The sequence below is a fragment of the Anolis sagrei genome, chromosome X (genome assembly GCF_037176765.1).
Source record: "Anolis sagrei isolate rAnoSag1 chromosome X, rAnoSag1.mat, whole genome shotgun sequence".
Taxonomy (NCBI): Eukaryota; Metazoa; Chordata; class Lepidosauria; order Squamata; family Dactyloidae; genus Anolis; species Anolis sagrei.
Window position 1 is genome coordinate 1,599,031 of NC_090034.1, and position 18,857 is coordinate 1,617,887.

The window sequence follows — 18,857 nt, forward strand, 5'->3', positions numbered from 1 at the left end:
TTGACTCGGTGGCCCCTTTCCATCGGCTCCTTTTCCATAATGATATACAAGATAATGCCTTCTCCCCAGTCGTAATTTGCAGTTGCAGATAATGAGCAGTGAAGTGTTTCGCTACGAGTGTCCGGGGAGGGCTGATGATAGCTTTGCTCAGGTAAAGAAAAAGGCAGTTAAATATATCACATAAAATACAATGGATTACCCAGGCGGTGCGGTAATCTTCAGAAGATGATACTCTTTTGAAAAGGGGAGATAGCCTTTTGGAGGAATTATGGACTCAGTTCTTTAAAAAAAAACAACAACGTAAGTTTCACTGACCAAAAATATAGAAAGGGAAAACCACAGGCATATAGAAGCAAGCGAGTTGCAGAACTCATGGAGGCATCTAGGGCATGGTGCATTGTAGTTTGTAGGGATGTGCGATCCATCAAAAATGGTTCAAAAGTAATTACAAAACTGGGGGACACTGGCGCTTCACCAGCAATGATAAGATCTACCAAACAAAAGGTTGCCAGTTCAAAGCCCCAGGTCGGCATGAGCACCCAACTGTCAGCCCAGCTCACTGTTTACTTAAGCAGTTTGATAACAGCTTAGAGCTGTAAGTAGAAAAATTAGTACCACTCAAAAAATGGTCCAAAAGTAATTACAAAACTGGGCAACGCTGGCGCTTCATTTCTGAAGTTTTTCTAAAGTGTACTTACTGAAAAAATTGTTACTGTTAACGGGAGTAATAAAATTTTGTTACTATTTCATTACTATAGTTTGGGCCGGGCTATAGCACAGCTGGTAAATCAACAGCAATGATAAGATCTGCAAACCAAAAAGTTGCCAGTTTGAAGCCCCAGGTCGGCATGAGCACCCAACTGTCAGGCCAGCTCACTGTTTACCTAAGCAGTTCGAAAACAGCTTAGAGCTGTAATTAGAGAAATTAGGTACCCCTAAAACAAGAGGTACCACTCCAGCAGTAAAGTAACGGCGCTCCATGGAGTCATGCTGGCCACATGATCTTGGAGGTGTCAACGGACAACGGCGGCTCTTCGGCTCCAGGCACTGTCAGGCCATTATATGCTAATCTAGGTGGTCAGTTGAAACATTCCCACCTAGCTCCAGCAGACAAGAGTCCTTTGTCCCACCCTGGTCATCATTCCACAGATATATAAACCCATTTTCCTAGTTCCAACAGACCTCCATACCTCTGAGGATGCTTGCCATAGACGTAGGTGAAACGTCAGGAGAGAATGCCTCTAGAACATGGCCACATAGCCCGAAGAAACCTACAACAACCTGGATCTGACTGTGTTTCTGTCTCCCTCAGAATTGAGAAGAGAATTTATTTCTACAACGCTTATAGTAAACATTGCATTACCTTATGGTGAAATATTTCATATGGTAGGACTTTTAAAATGTGCTTTTCCTATTACGTTTATTTTATGGCGTGGTAATAAAAACAACAAAAGACGTTGCAAGATAGTTTTGTCATTACATAAATCTAAGGTTTTATAAGATAGCTACTTAGATATATAGATAGCTAGATGGATGGATGGATACTGATATGTTCCTGGTTTGATTCAGGGCCTCATTCAGCAATACAGATCATGCCTCACATTGATCCAAATGCATTTACACCCACGTCAATCTGAAAAAGACTGGAAAAAAATCAAGTTATATCCCCATACCAAAAAAGGGAAATGTGAAAGACTGCTCAAACGTCCGTACAGTGGCCCTTATTTCTCCTCATGCCAGGAAGGGAATGCTCAAGATCCTGCAAGGAAGAAGACTCCAGCAAGACATGGAGCGAGAGTGGCCAGACGGGGCATGATGAATGCAAAGCTGGGGTGAAAATGGCTGGAAGAAACATGAACAACCTCAGATATGCAGATGACACCACTCTGATGGCCCAAAGCGAGGAGAAGCTGAGGAGCCTTCTAATCAAGGTGAAAGAAGAAAGCGCAAAAGCCGGGTTGCAGCTAAACGTCAAAAAAGCCAAGATGATTGCAACAAGAATGATTGACAACTGGAAAATAGAGGGAGAAACCGTGGAGGCCGTGACAGGGTTTGTATTTCTAGGTGCAAAGATGAGTGCAGATGCAGACTGTGGCCAGGAAATCAGGAGACGCTTCCTTCTCGGGAGGAGAGCAATGTCCAATCTCGATAGAATAGTGAAGAGCAGAGACATCAGACTGGCAACCAAGATCCATTGCCTAGTCCAACCCATGGTCTTCCCTGTAGTCACCTACGGATGTGAGAGCTGGACCTTCTTAGGGAAGGCCGAGCGAAGGAAGAGAGATGCTTTTGAACTGTGGTGTTGGAGGAAAGTGCTGAGAGTGCCTTGGACTGCGAGAAGATCCAACCAGTCCATCCTCCAGGAAAGAAAGCCCGACTAAAGCTCACTGGAGGGAAGGAGACTAGAGACAAAGTGGAAGTCCTTTGAATGCCACATCATGAGGAGACAGGAATGCCTAGAGAAGACAATGATGCTGGGGAAAGTGGAAGGCAAAAGGAAGAGGGGCCGACCAAGGGCAAGGTGGATGGATGGCATCCTTGAAGTGACTGGACTGACCTTGAAGGAGACCCTGGGGGTGGTGACGGCCGACAGGGAGCTCTGGTGTGGGCTGGTCCGTGAGGTCACGAAGAGTTGGAGACGACTGAATGAATGAACAACAACAATCTGAAAAGTTAAATTGCAGTTCAAGAATCTAGGTTGCAGCTGCCTCCATTCATTTTCTGCTGAGAAAACTAAATTACTAAGGTGGCTGAAGGGGGAAAGGAAGGGGCCTCAGCTCGGGGTGTGAGGAATTGTGGGAGTTGAAGTCCAAAACACCTGGAGGGAAGGCCCAAGTTTGGCCCCAGAGTCCCCGGTGGTGCAGCGAGTTAAATTTGCTGACCGAAAGGTCAGCGGTTCAAATCCAGGGAGCAGGTGTCACAAAAACTTAATGTGCAGATTTTATAAATGTGATATTAATACGATGTGTGGGAGTGAATGGAAGAATGGAAGATGAATGTATGGATGGCTAATAATTTTGGAAACACCAGTCAAAGACCCAGACCTGCAATGACTATCTACCTGCTTGCTGGACTGCAATTAAAAGTTGCTAATGAGAAATGAAGAGTAAACCTTGATAAGAATTGGGGCAGTGATATCAGAAATGTTTACAATGTTAAGAAGGAAGTCAACATAAGATCAACATCAATCAAGAAGATCAACATCTGGCCAGGAAACTGAGATGGAGCCAGGATGGAAGACATCTATCATTCATTTACAACTTTGGGACGACATCAGCAGAATATTCCTATAAAAGACTCAGTCTAATAATGCTCAAAGTGTGGCAGACCTGAGGAGTCTGGTTCACCCGCTATGCTCTACTCCATGGGAAGGAGAGAGATAGTGTACCTATGGATTTGCAAGGGAGCAGTCTGGTCCCTTTGGGGCTTCTTTCTCAAGGGAAGAGGAAGAAGTGAACTTTTGGAGTCTTGGATTTTATGCAGAGAGTCAGGTTCTGCTATATCGAAAACACAGATATGGTCCTTGGCATTGTTCTTAAGGAAAGAAGTTTTGGCATTTCGGCATTTTGAAGTTTTGGCATTTTGGAACTATGCATTGGCAGGCTGCAGGAAAGCAGGGTTTGGCCTAAGAGTTGCTTCCCCAAGGAGGGAGAAAAGGATATGGTCATATTTGGATGCATACGGATGAATGTGTGTACATGTGGGTGAATGTGGAGTGAAAATGTAACTCCCCTTTGTTTGTTTGTTAACCAATGCAATTGTTCATCTATACGGTTCCGGCACAGCTTACTTGTCCGGATATATCTCCTTCTATGTTCCACATCGTAGTTTAAGATCTGCTGGGGAGGCCCTGCTCTCATTCCCACCGGCCTCGCAAACGCATCTGGTGGAGACGAAAGACAGGGCCTTCTCAGTGGTTACACGCTGCCTGTTGAATTCGCTCGCCAGTGAGATTAGATCAGCGTCCTCCCTCCTTTCCTTCAGGAAAAAAGTGAAATTGTGGTGATGGAACCAGGCTTTTGGCTAACCGGTGCAGTAGTACTTTGAACGTGGAATTGGACCTGACACCTATTATGATAATTGGAAATGGCTATGTGGCTATGTGATTATTTAATTAATGTCACTGTTTTTTTATCTTTTATGCATTTTTTTGTTTTATACTGTTGTTTATTGATTTGTGGCATCAAATTGTTGACTATGTTAGCTGCTCTGAGTTGTCCCCGTCCCCCCCCCCCCCCCCGGAGGTTGTAGTTGCATAGAATCTGTATGTCTGTCCAATGTCATTCTTTGTCTAAATGCTTTTGTGTAATCTGATGCACCCTCTCACACTGGAAATTGCAATAAAAATAACCTATGCTTTAAAGTTATTGAAAAGTCATTCATGACACAGGGTGAGCTCCCGTTGTTAGCCCCAGCTTCTGTCAACCTAGTGAAAGGGTCTTTGAGTGAAATTTGCAAATGCTAAGCAAGGGGCTTTGAATGAAATTAACAGCAAAAGAGAAATATACCATTCCTGTCAGGACCCAGAAGCCTTAAACAATGATAGACACAGAATAAAGGTTCAAACACAGCTTTATTGCAAATAAAAGGACCTACAAAGCACTTGACTTCAGTGCTAAGGCCTGCTGGAGCAATTTGGCACCAAAAATAAGGCAATAGGAGTAACAAAAATATAATCTGGATTATAGCGCTGCCTAATAATCCGGATTAAACAAAAGATGAAGCAAATCGCTTGAAAGTCAAAATAGTACAAAAACACAGTCTCTGAAGCTGGAAAAACATGGTTTCAAAACTAAGAATTGTTACAGTCACAAAAATATTGGCATACAAAGTCCAGAATTCCAAAATCGTAGTCAAACCGATCCGTGGTCAATCCGTTGGGAAGCAAGGCTGGAATGCCGGAGTCACCGAGGAAACAGGAGTACAGGAACACACGAAGCTAAAGCCCAGGATCCAAGGTGGAAAGTTGGCAGTACAAAGAATTATGTCCTATGAAGACACTTTGCCTTCTGCGAAATATAGTCCAAACTGAACCCCCTTTTATCTCAAAGTTCTTCCTCAGAGCTTGATGAGCTCCCCACCCTCTCGTCATCACTCTCAGCTGCTCCCAAACCTGCAGCTGAATGCCCATCCCTCCACCTCTGCCAACGATTATCAGGGTTCAGATCCTGCCAAGAGTCCCCTGGCTGCCAATCCCCAGTGAACCCCTCAAATTCCTCACTAGAGGTGGGCTGGTTACAGATGTCCCTTATGTGTTGCACATGGGTCCAATTTAACTCCTCCTCTTCTTCCATGTCACTCCCAGACCCAGAACTCCTTTCAAACCCAAGGAAATCTTCATCCTCTGTTGGTGCACAAAGTATTTCCCGAATACGCTTCCTTTGTAATTCCCCCTCAGGCTCTGGCTCACGAGCAGCCCTCTTTACACCTCTGCTCACTTCCCCATCCCCCATCTCACAATCGGAGAAGCCTGGAAACGTATCAGTATCACTTGGAGCCATAATGATTTCCCTAATGTGCTGACGCTGCTGTTCTCCCTCCGACTCCAAAGTAGACCCGTTCTCCCTGCTACTAGGAGTAGCAACTCGAGCAACACGCTGAACTACAACACTTCCTCTGTAGAAAAAGAGCAACACGGAAGAAAATGTTTTTAAAAAACAAGCTGTGACATGTAGAGGTCGGAAGTTGTGTTGTGGTTAAGTTCAAAGGTTGTGGTTAAGCTCAGAGTCTGCAGGTACAAGAAGGTACTTTCCATCAAAAGGTCAAGGGAGGGGGCTGGAAAGAGAGTACTTTCCATGACAAAGCAAAAGTTCTTGTTTACTTGAGGTTATACATTGGTGGTAAAAAGCCAAGAAGACGCGGCAGTCACTTGAAGGGTAGCATCTGCGTCTGCTGCCAGGCTGTCCGTCTTCTTCATGAAGAAATTAAAATAAACCTTATTTTTTTATCTTTTTGGGGGGGACTGTCTCCTTCCTTTCGTGCTCCCGCGATGTGGACCTAAGAAGACCTAATTTAGGGTCTCTAACACTAACAGTTCGAAAACATGCAAATGTGATTAGATCAATAGGTACCGTTTCGGTGGGAAGGTAAAGGCACTCTATGCAGTCATGCTGGCCACATGACCTTGGAGACGTCTATGGACAATGCCAGGTCTTCGGCTTAGAAATGGAGATGAACACCAGAGTCCCAGAGTCGGATGCAATGATACTTAATGTCAAGGGGAAACCTTGACCTTTTACCATCCTAGCCCCTCACCTTTATTGCCATCCTTCAGTGTTATTCTGGATGTCCACCTCAAACCTTTGACAGAAAGGCAGCCACAGCCTCCATGCCAGGCGTATCTCTTGGGGAAAACAGATACACAACATTCTTGGCAGTCCTTCACAGCCTTTTCCCTCTGCCTTTCTTCCCGTGTGTGTGTTTTGTTTACCTTCCAGAGCTCTTGTGTTTCATGAATGCAGAATGCCCTTAAATTTGGCAGAGGAGAAGCCGGAAAGGTCCTGCCAACACATTCTGAATTCCTGGTTGTCACCCAAAGCACATGCTGAGGATATTAACCTGTCCTTGTGCCTTGGAAACCAGGTGTGATCGGTGACTGTAGTTGTTCCAATCCAGCTATTAAGTCAACTTTCCTGACCGCAACAGCTGGAGATTTTGGCATGTATCAAGGCAGGGAGGGGGGAGGTATGTATCTGCCATAGTTCCCTTTCTACCGAATCTGGTTTTGTACTCCAGAGAAGTTTTGTCAAGGTTAGGGTCTTGCTTCCAATACAATCTTCACACTTTCTCCCGTCTCTCTTCTGCTTTTTTGGTCTTTGGGGAAAAACACAAAGTACAGACCTGCCTCCATTAATAAAACAAGGCAGTGTTTCTCAACCTGGGGGCCGGGACACCTGGGGGGTCGCAAGGAGATATCAGAGGGGTCACCAAAGACCATCAGAAGACACAGCATTTTCTGTTAGTCATTTATTTATTTATTTATTTACTTTGCTTATATACCGCTGTTCTCAGCCCGGGGGCGACTCACAGCGGTGTACAACATAGGAACAGCAAAATTCAAGACACAGTATAAAAACAATTCACAATCCAGCATTATACAAAAACATCATAATTACTGCGAAAACCATTCAGTGTCGTCTCATCGTCCAAACCACAATCCAATATCATTTTCCATTGTTCCGTTCCTATAGTCATTACCAATCATTGCACTTCTTATTCGAGTCATGAGGGTTTCATATGGGAGGTTTGGCCTAATTCTGGTTCAGAATGCTCCCAAATGTCAAGGTCTATTCCCCCCCCCCCCACAAAAAAAACAAAAAGACAAAAACTCCACCAGTGTTCACATTTGGGCACATTGAGTATCTGTGCCATTGAGTATCTGTGCCAAGTCCACAATGCACTCTGAGTGTAGGTGAACTACAACTCCCAAACTCAACGTCAATGCCCACCAAATCCTTCCAGTATTTTCTCTTGGTCGTCGGAGTTCTGTGTGTCAACTTCCATCATAGAATCCTAGAGTTGGAAGAGACCTCCTGGGCCATCATCCAGTCCAACCCCATTCTGCCAAGAAGCAGGAATATTGCATTCAAATCACCCCTGACAGATGGCCATCCAGCCTCTGTTTAAAAGCTTCCAAAGAAGGAGCCTCCACCACACTCCGGGGCAGAGAGTTCCACTGCTGAACGGCTCTCACAGTCAGGAAGTCCTTCCTCATGTTCAGATGGAATCTCCTCTCTTGTAGTTTGAAGCCATTGTTCCCTTGCGTCCTATTCTCCAAGGAAGCAGAAAGGAAGCTTGCTCCCTCCTCCTCCCTGTGGCTTCCTCTCACATATTTATACATGGCTATCATCATGTCTCCTCAAACCTTCTCTTCTTCAGGCTGAACATGCCCAGCTCCTTAAGCCGCTCCTCACAGGGCTTGTTCTCCAGACCCTTGATCTGCTCCCTCCTCCCTGTGGCTTCCTCTCACATATTTATACATGGCTTTCATCATGTCTCCTCTCAGCCTTCTCTTCTTCAGGCTAAACATGCCCAGCTCCTTTAGCCGCTCCTCATAGGGCTTGTTCTCCAGACCCTTGATCATTTTAGTCACCCTCCTCTGGACACATTCCAGCTTAGAGTCAATATCTCTCTTGAATTGTGGTGCCCAGAATTGGACACAATATTCCAGGTGTGGTCTAACCAAAGCAGAATAGAGCATGGGGAGCATTACTTCCATCATTGGTGGAGTTCAGAATGCTCATTGATGGGAAGTGAACTATAAACTACAACTCCTAAATCACAACATCAATCCCCTCCCCCAAGCCCACCCGGATTCAAATTTCGGTGCATCGGGTACGTGTGACAAATTTGGTCCAGTGAGTGAAAATACATCTTGCGTATCAGATATTGACATGACGACTCATAACAGTAGCAAAATTACAGTTGTGGAGTAGCAACAAAAATAATATTATGGTTGAGGGTCACCACAACATGAGGAACTGTATTAAGGGGTCATGGCATTAGGAAGGTTGAGAAACACTGATATAAGGGAATAACATTTTGGACAGGAAAAAATAGTGCCAAAGGCTGTAATAAGATGGGAGCGAGAGGAATAGGTTCCTACTAGGCCTGGGTAACAACGGAAAAATTTGTTTCTAAAATCGAGTTGTATTTGGGGTTTTTTTTTGTTTCAATATTTAAAATAATTACAAAATTTTCCTTTTAAAAAGTTCGATATTTACGAAATTTCGTAAGTGGTAAAAAATTAACGAATCGATTTCCGAAACAATAACGAATCGATTCGTTAATGGCGGACGCGACCGCGAAATACGCTAAAAAACCTCCAAAACCTTCTGAAGCTTCCCTCTCCCTCTGTTCTTGACTGTTGGTGTGATATTATAATTTTTTTTCACTAATTAAACCATAAAACTGGCCCAGACATGCGGAAATAATAACGAAACGACCTCAGAACAATAACGAAACGAATACAATATCGAAATACGAAGCATTTACAAAACGTTTTTGAAAATTCGTTTTTTTTAATAATTGCTCCAGAATGGTTTGTTATCGTTTTGTAATTGAAAAAATTAACGAATTATTAACGAATTACGAATTAACGAAACGAAACCGCCCAGCCCTAGTTCCTACACTGAAGACAAGAAGAGGAGCTCAACCTGGGATCCTGATGGTCCCCCATCTCAACAACAAGGGACTCTCTTTCCCCCTCATGGATATATTTCCCTTTATGGAAACTGGGAGTGAGTAGTTGGGTTTACTCTCTGTATTATGATTTCTATATTTTCATATTTTCTCCTGTATTTCTATATTTCCCTTCCTGTATTTGACCTTGCCCTGACCATTTTGCCCCCTTCCCATCCCCTTGAGGAAAATGTGTCAGGAAGTTGCCCTGATCCTTGAGGGGCAGAGATTAGCCATCACCAAGAACTCTTATCTATAGATATTAGGCTTGGGCGATCAAGAAAAAAAAATGGTTCTAAACTCATTTCATTTCTAGGGTGCGCTAGCGTTTCTAAATTCTGAGGACTTTTGAAATTTAAGATTTCAAAATTTCGAAATTTCCAAAATTTCGTAAATTACGAATCGATTCGTTAATGGCGGATGCGATTGCACAATATGCTAAAAAAACCTCCAAATGGGACAGGGGGAACTTCTGAAGCTTCCCTCTCCCTCTGTTGTTGACTGTTGGTGTGATAAAACAAACAACAACTATATTATATTACTATAATATTATTATATTATATATTATTATATTATATTATTGTATATTATATTATATTATTATTATATTATGGTACTTTATATTATAATATATTATATTATAATATAATATATATTATATTATATTATACAATTATAATATAGTATAATAATATAGTAATAAAATATATAATATAATAATATATTATATTATATTATATTATTATTATATTATTATATTATATATTATATTATAGTATTGGATATTAGAGTGAGGCAAGAAGAAGCATGAGGAAAGAGGAAGGAAGCAGCAGAGCAAAGGGACCGGAAGTGGGGTAAGTGCGAGATTGTAAAACTTGCACCAGACATATGAAAATAATTATGAAATAATTACGAAATAATTACGAAAATTGGAAAAATTGTATAGATTCTTAATTACTCCTCACACTATTCCTGCATGGTTCAATATTGGATCGTAAGCTAATTTAAATACGAATTAATAACGAATTACGAAATTAACGAACTGGATCGCCCAAGCCTAATAGACATCCCTTGCATGGACAGTGACAAAAGGTGATATTCTTTGGCTTCGGAGGGACTTGGCTACCAAGGGAGTCCCCAATTAGCAAACTTTTAATCATATCTCCATGGGATAAGGGGAAACCCTCGAAAAGTTTTCCCCTCCCAACCTGTCACCCATTCAGCCTCTCACTAAAGACATCCACTAAGTTTGCCCCCATTGTTCCCCTGTCTGTGCTGTTAAAGAAAACCGGATTATGTTTATTGCCACCCATCACAGGACAATAGACTAGCCTGGCTCGCAGGCCTTTCTTTCTAGGACTCGCCAGGCATTTGGACATTTCCTGAGTTTCCATAATCCACTCAAGAATGCATTGTATTCCCTTGTCCCGCCTCCCTCCCTCCTGATTCGCCAACGTGCCTTCTGATTGGTCCACACACTCAGAGGGCGGCCGAGCCTCCTCCCAGCTGTTGGGGCATCAGCCAATCACTTTTCAGCCAGGCGGAGGACAGGGAGCGGGAAGATTTGAAACCCACAACTCTGTATTTTCTATAAAAATGCCATTTATTTCTGTAACCACATGCTCTGCTTGATGAATGATTGCTGCTTTGCATCTTTTTCAGCTGAATTGCTAATAAACCTCGGTGGCACTTCCTTCCACTTTTTGAGACAGTGGTCCACGCTCTTGTCACATCCCGAATAGACTACTGCAACGCACTCTACGTGGGGTTGCCCTTGAAGATGGTTCGGAAACTTCAACTGGTCCAGCGAGTGGCAGCCAGGCTGCTCACCAGGGCGACATACAGAGAGCACACCGCCCCCCTGCTGTGTCAGCTCCACTGGCTGCTGGTTCAGTTCCGAGCACAATTCAAGGTGCTGGTTTTGACCTACAAAACCCTGTAAGGTTCCAGTCCGGTGTATCTGTCCGAACGTATCTCCCTCTACGTCCCACCCCGGAATTTAAGATCATCTGAGGGGGCCCTGCTCTCGACCCCACCGCTTTCCCAAGTGAGGCTGGTGGGAACGAGGAGCAGGGCCTTCTCAGTGGTGGCCCCTCACCTGTGGAACTCACTCCCGGCGGATATCAGGACATTGACATCACTCCTGTCCTTCAGGAGGAAGGTAAAGACATCGTTGTGGGACCAGGCCTTCGGGCAATCTGCCAACTAATTAAGGACAACCAGACAAATAGGACCGGCAGGACTGATAACTGTGGAAGGAAACTCTGAACTATGAGATAGCGAATATTGATCGGCAATAAGGAGTAATTGGGTTGTATCGGTTTGTATGAAATTTTATGGGTTTTATTGGGTATAGATATGATGTATTGTTGTTGTTTGCTATTTTGTGCTATTGTGTTTTATAATTGTTGTTATATTGTCGACCACGGTATTCTTCTGGGGCGCCTTGCAGAGATGGGTCTTGGGGGCACTGCTTTGCAGTGGCTCCGGTCATTTCTGGAGGGTCGTACTCAGAAGGTGTTGCTGGGGGACTCCTGTTCAGCGCCACAGCCGTTGACCTGTGGCGTTCCTCAGGGCTCCATCTTGTCCCCCTTGCTGTTTAACATCTACATGAAGCCGCTGGGTGAGATCATCCGGAGTTTCGGGGTGCGGTGTCACCTGTACGCAGATGATGTCCAACTCTGTCACTCCTTCCCACCTGCTACTAAGGAGGCCGTCGAAGTCCTGAACCGGTGCCTGGCCGCTGTAATGGTCTGGATGAGGGCGAACAAACTGAAACTAAATCCAGACAAGACAGAGGTACTCCTGGTCAGTCGCAAGGCCGAACAGGGTATAGGGTTACAGCCTGTGCTGGACGGGGTCGCACTCCCCTTGAAGGCGCAGGTTCGCAGCTTGGGTGTGACCCTGGACTCATCACTGAGCCTGGAGCCTCAGGTTTCAATGGTGACCAGGGGAGCATTTGCACAGCTTAGGCTCGTGCGCCAGCTGCGCCCGTATCTTGGGAAGTCTGACTTGGCCACGGTGGTACACGCTTTGGTCACATCCCGCCTCGACTACTGCAACGCTCTCTACGTGGGGCTGCCCTTGAAGACGGCCCGGAAGCTTCAGCTAGTCCAACGCGCGGCAGCCATGGTGTTAACGGGAGCAGGACGCAGAGAGCATACAACGCCCCTGCTGTCCCAGCTCCACTGGCTGCCGATTCGCTACCGGGCCCAATTTAAGGTGCTGGTATTATCCTACAAAGCCCTAAACGGTTCCGGCCCAAAATACCTTGCAGACCGCATCTCGGCCTATGAGCCCACGAGGGCCTTGAGATCTTCCGGGGAGGCCCTTCTCTCGGTCCCGCCTGCCTCACAGGCACGTCTGGCGGGGACGAGAGAGCGGGCCTTCTCGGTGGTGGCCCCCCGGCTGTGGAACACCCTCCCTGCTGAAGTTAGACAGGCGCCCTCCTTGTTGGCCTTTCGTAGGGGCCTGAAAACATGGCTCTTCGAGCAGGCCTTCAATTGAAAGTATCTTGAACACTGGAATGGACTAGGACTATGGAAATTGGCTATGACCCCAGGGCTTGACGAAGCGGATTTTTAGTATAAGTATATGTCATGTTGTATTGTCTGGTCTGTATTGTCTTGATCTTTTGTACACTGTCTTTTTTGTTGCTGTTCACCGCCCCGAGTCGCCTTCGGGCTGAGAGGGGCGGTCAATAAATGCAAAAAATAAATAAATAAATAAATAAATAATTGTATGTTACGGGCATCGAATTGTGCCTTGGATGTGTAAGCCGCCCTGAGTCCCCTTCGGGGTGAGAAGGACGGGGTAAAAGTAAACCAAATAAATAAATAAATAAATATTGGGAAAAATCAGGGAAAAATATTGGGTGCTTCTCTGTCTCGCCAGGGCAACGGACTCTTTGATGAGTCTGATTGGTCTCTGCCTCCTGGCAAAGACTCCTAAATTCCAGCTCTATAACATTTCCGCAAGGCGTCTCAGAAGGATACCGTGGTCGACGGTATCGAAGGCCGCTGAGAGGTCCAGTAGGGGCTACTCTTTATGATTGTCTGTTGCTTTCTGCATTTTCTGTCTGCATTTTCCCTCTAAAATATGCATTCCTACAAATATTGAAATTAGGTCTTCTTTCACTATTTTAAAATACAATGGATTTAAACTTAATACCCTCCATTCGTGCCTCTTCAAATTCTGCAGCACTGCTGGTCACAGCTGACCTCCAGCTGGAGCGCTCAAGGGCCAGGCCTTCCCAGTTCTCAGTGTCTATGCCAGAGTTTTTAAGGTTGGCTTTGAGCCCATCTTTCAATCTCTTTTCCTGTCCTCCAACAGTCCGTTTTCCATTCTTGAGTTCGGAGTAGAGCAACTGCTTTGGGAGACGATGGTCGGGCATTCGGACAACGTGGCCGGTCCAGCGGAGTTGGTGGTGGAGGATCATCGCTTCAATGCTGGTGGTATTTGCTTCTTCCAGCACGCTGACATTTGTCCGCTTGTCTTCCCAAGAGACAACAGAAGGGTCTTAAAAAGCCCCAAAAAGCTAAATGACGAAAAGCTAAATGACAATACAGAAAAAAGGAAGAAAGGGGGAGGTAAGGGGAAAAGAAAGAAAGAAAGAAAAGAAAAGAAAGAGGGAGGGAAAGAAAGAAGGAATGGGAGAAAGAAGCAAAGAGAGAAGGAAGGAAAGAGGTAGAGAAGGAATAAAGGAGAGAAAGGGGGAAGGAAAGAAAAAGGGGAAAGGAAGAAGAGTTAGAGAAGGAAGGAAGGAGAGAAGGAAAGAACAAAGGGAAAAAAGGAAGGAAAGAAGGAGCGAAGGAAGGGGGAAGATGTAGAGAAAGAGGGAGGGAAAGAAGGAATGAGAGAAGGAAGAAAAGAGAGACAGCAGAAGAGAAAGAAAAGGGGGGAAAGAAGGAAAGAGATAGAGAAGGAAGGAAAAGGAGAAGGAAAGATGGGAAGGAAGGAAAGAGGGAGTGAAGGAAGGAGGGAAAGAAGGAGAGAAAGAGGGAAGGTTCGCCACAGCAACGCGTGGTGGGTACAACTTGTTGTTGTTGTTCATTCGTTCAGTCGTCTCCAACTCTTCGTGACCTCATGGACCAGCCCATGCCAGAGCTCCCTGTCGGCCGTCACCACCCCCAGGGTCTCCTTCAAGGTCAGTCTAGTCACTTCAAGGATGCCATCCATCCATCTTGCCCTTGGTCAGCCCCTCTTCCTTTTTCCTTCCAATTTCCCCAGCATCATTCCCTTCTCTAGGCTTTCTTGTCTCCTCATGATGTGGCCAAAGGACTTCCACTTTCCCTCTAGTCTCCTTCCCTCCAGTGAGCAGCCGGGCTTTATTTCTTGGAGGATGTACTTGGCCACCAAGGGAGTCACCAATTAGCAAACTCTTAAGCATATCTCCATGGGATAAGGGGAAACCCTCAAAAAGTTTCCCCCTCCCAACCTGTCACCCATTCAGCCTCTCACTAAAGACATCCACTAAGTTTGCCCCCATTGTTGCCCTGTCTGTGCTGTTAAAGAAAACCAGATTATGTTTATTGCCACCCATCACAGGACAATAGACTGGCCTGGCTCGCAGGCCTTTCTAGGACTCACCAGGCATTTGGACATTTCCTGAATTTCCATAATCCACTCAAGAATGCATTGTATTCCCTTGTCCCGCCTCCCTCCCTCCTGATTCATCGACACGCCAAAGTGGCAGGAGCTTTCTGATTGGCCCATGCACTCAGAGGGTGGCCGAGCTTCCTCCCAGCTGTTGGGGCATCAGCCAATCACTTTTCAGCCAGGCGGAGGGCAGGGAGCAGGGAGAATTGAAACCCACAACTCTGTATTTTCTATAAAAATGCCATTTATTTCTGTAACCACATGCTCTGCTTGGCGAATGAGTGCTGCTTTGCTTTTGCTTTCTGAAATCCCCCCCCCCAAAAAAAAATGCCTTCCTACAAATATTGAAATTAGGTCTTCATTCACTATTTTAAAATATCTCCCCATACAATGGATTTAAACTTAATAGCATATGTAGAGATTATTTGCACCAGGCAATTAGTTCCCCTTCTGTTTCTTGGGATAATACTAATTTCTAAATTGACATTTATGGGACTTGAGCTTTTCCTACTGAGAAGAAGGAGGGGGGAAACACACGCCAAGCAATGCCATTTTTGGGGTGGGGAGGGGAACATCTGCTGAGATAAATGCTACCTGGGCTTAAGAGGTGTTTCTGATTCTCGAATTAAGAATCTCAAGGTGGGAAAGGACAAAGGAAATACGTTCAACGTTGTGAGCTAATGGCTGATTTCCTTGAAGGAGAAGAGCAAAGGAGCGGAGGGGAAACACCCACTTGCCAAGCAATTTCCTCCATTCCCAATGGGCCGGTCCCTTATTTTCTTCCCTTTTTTTCCCCTCAAATGTATTTCATGCTTTTGATAAATTGTAAGGATTTTAATTTTCTTTTCCATTACTGCCTGAATTATAAATACAAGGCTAAGCCCGACTTCAGAGGATTGCACGTCTGACGGAGGAGAACACGAATCCTGTATTTTATTATTAATCATTCTAAATAGTTTGGCGATAAGGAACGCTCGGGAAGCGTCGGGAGAGCGGTTGGCACCCTCAACGCACACCGAAGGTAGCCGGACGCGGTGAAATGTCACTCGCTAATTCCCTCTGGTTTGTTGGAAGGCTCGGAGCCTACAGATAATAAATTATTTAGAGTATTTTGAAGCTTCTGGAAAAGAGCGGATTCAGGCTTGGTTGGCTTGTGGGTTTCCTCGCTCACTGAGGTTGCGATTTTTACGCAGCACAAGAACTGGTTCTTGGGTCCTCAACGACCTATACACCCAGTTTCATACTGGTAACACAGGACATTTGAAATTCCTGCCATGCTCCAATCACGTGGATGTATTTTATCTTCATTTTCTTTATTTTTATCCTTCTATTCTCTCAAAATAGCAGGGATACTCACACTTTTAATTGGAAAGAGGAATCTTCTACAAGCCTCCTATACTACTTATTTGTTATGCACATAATTTAGATCACTTACTATATTGTATGTATGTATATATTGGTATGCAGTTTTTTCCTTAACTCTAGGTTGTTAGAGCAGTGGTTCCCAACCTTTTTGACCAGGGACCAGTTTGATCAGAGACCACTTGACCAGGGACCACTTTGACCTGAGATCACTTTGACCAGGGACCACATTAACCAGGGACAACTTTGACTTGGGACCACTTTGACCAGAGACCACATGACCAGGGACCACTTTCACCAGAGACCTCTTTGATCAGAGACCACTTGACCAGGGACCACTTTGATCAGAGACCACCTGACCAGGGACCACTTTGACCAGGGACCACTTTGATCAGAGACCACTTGACCAGGGACCACTTTGACCAGAGACCACATGACCAGGGACCACATTGACCAGGGGCCATTTTGACCAGAGACCACTTGACCAGTGACCAGTTTGACCAGGGACTACTTTGACCTGAGATCACTTGACGATGGACCACATTGACCAGGGACCATTTTGACCAGAAACCACTTTGACCAGAGACCACATTGACCTGAGATCACTTTGACTAGAGACCACTTGACCAGGGACCACTTTGACCAGAGACCACTCTGACCTGAAACCACTTTGACTAGAGACCACTTGACCAGACACCATTTTGACCAGGGACCACTTTGACCAGAGACCACTTTGACTAGAGACCACTTGTCCAGGGGCTACATTGACCAGGGACCAGACCCATAAGGCTCTGTACAGTTCAGGTCCAAACGGTCTGAAAGACTGCATTTTCCTACATAGGTTGAGCATCCTTTCTCCAGCATGCCAAATCTGAACGATCCCACAATGGTCTACTTGGGTGTCAGAGAGAGTGGCATTGTTTTTACACTAACAGCCTTTATTGGCATACACCAACAAAAACACACCTAAGACGTGTATAACAACAGAAGTTACAGAGAACATCAATAAAAATTTTATTTCTAACCCTGCTATGCGCCTGCGAAACGTGGACTGTCTACAGACGTCACATGCAACTCCTGGAACGATTCCATCAGCGTTGTGTCCAAAAAATCCTGCAAATCTCTTGGAAACACAAGTGGACAAATGTCAGCATGCTGGAAGAAGAAGCAAAGACCACCAGCATTGAAGCGATGGTCCTCCACCATCAACTCCACTGGACTGGCCACGTTGTCCGAATGCCCGACCACCATTTCCCAAAGCAGTTGCTCTATTCGGAAATCAAGAACGGAAAAGGAAATGTTGGAGGACAGGAAAAGAGATTGAAAGATGGGCTCAAAGCCAACCTTCAAAACTCTGGCATAGACACTGAGAACTGGGAAGCCCTGGCCCTTGAGTGCTCCAGCTAGAGGTCAGCTGTGACCAGCAGTGCTGCAGGATTTGAAGAGGCAGGAATGGAGGGCGAAAGAGAGAAATGTGCCAAGAGGAAGGCATGTCAAGCCAACCCCGACTGAGACTGCCTTCCACCTGGAAACCAATACCCTCACTATGGAAGAAGATGCAGGTCAAGAATAGGGCTCCTACGGACCCAACACCAGGACACTACACTTGAAGGACCATCATCCTCGGACTACGAGCAATCACCTAAGTAGGTTAAATTAAAAATTACTAGTCTCAAGAATAAAACTTGCAGCAATCTTGGAAAAATTGCATTAGAGTTGTTCATAAGGTATGGAATTGTGTAACACTTATCACCAAGAACACTGCAAAAAATGGAATTCCTATCTATCATCCATATTTTTTCATCTTTGGAGCATTCAAACCAAGGATGGTTTTGACAGAAACCAAGTCACAAGAACAAACCTATTGAGAGCACTTCATATTTTTGTATCTCTCATCCAAAAGAGCTGATGGCAACACAGGACGTCTAATCGTAGCCAAGGTCCTCCTTTGGGTGGCATTCATCACAATGCGAAGACGACAAACTGCCATAACTCCAAGCTCACGCGGAATTAATAACGTGGTCGGGGAACAAGTTGTCTTTGCTGCAAGAGTCAAACTGTGGAAGTCAAGTTCTTGATTAACCTTCAAGCTTCCACGTTTGTGAGCATTAAGAGTGCTTCCAAAGATCTGGCACAGTCTGGCTATAGACGGGAACATGGAACCGAGACAACCTTGGTCGCCTTAGTGGATGATCTACGCCAGGAGCTAGACAGGGAGAGTGTGTCCCTGTTGGTTCTGCTGGACCTCTCAGTGGTCTTCGATACCGTTGACCACGGTATCCTTTGGGGATGCCTTGCCAGAATGGGCCTGGGGGGCACTGTTTTGCGGTGGCTCCGGTTCTTTCTGGAGGGTCGTACCCAGATGGTGTTATTGGGAGACACCTGTTCAGCCCCACAACCATTGTCTTGTGGGGTTCCTCAGGGTTCAATACTGTCTTGCACATTGTTCAACATATACATGAAATGCAAAGATACAAAATGGGGGATGCCTGCCTTGAGAGCAATATGTGTGAAAAAGATCTTGAAGTCCTCGTGGACAAGTTAAACATGAGCCAGGAATGTGATGTGGCGGCAAAAAAAGCCAATGGGATTTTGGCCTGCATCAAGAGGAGCATAGTGTCCAGATCTAAGGAAGTCATGCTCCCCATGCTCTATTCCGCTTTGGTTAGACCACTTTACCTGGAATATTGTGTCCAATTCTGGGCACCACAATTCAA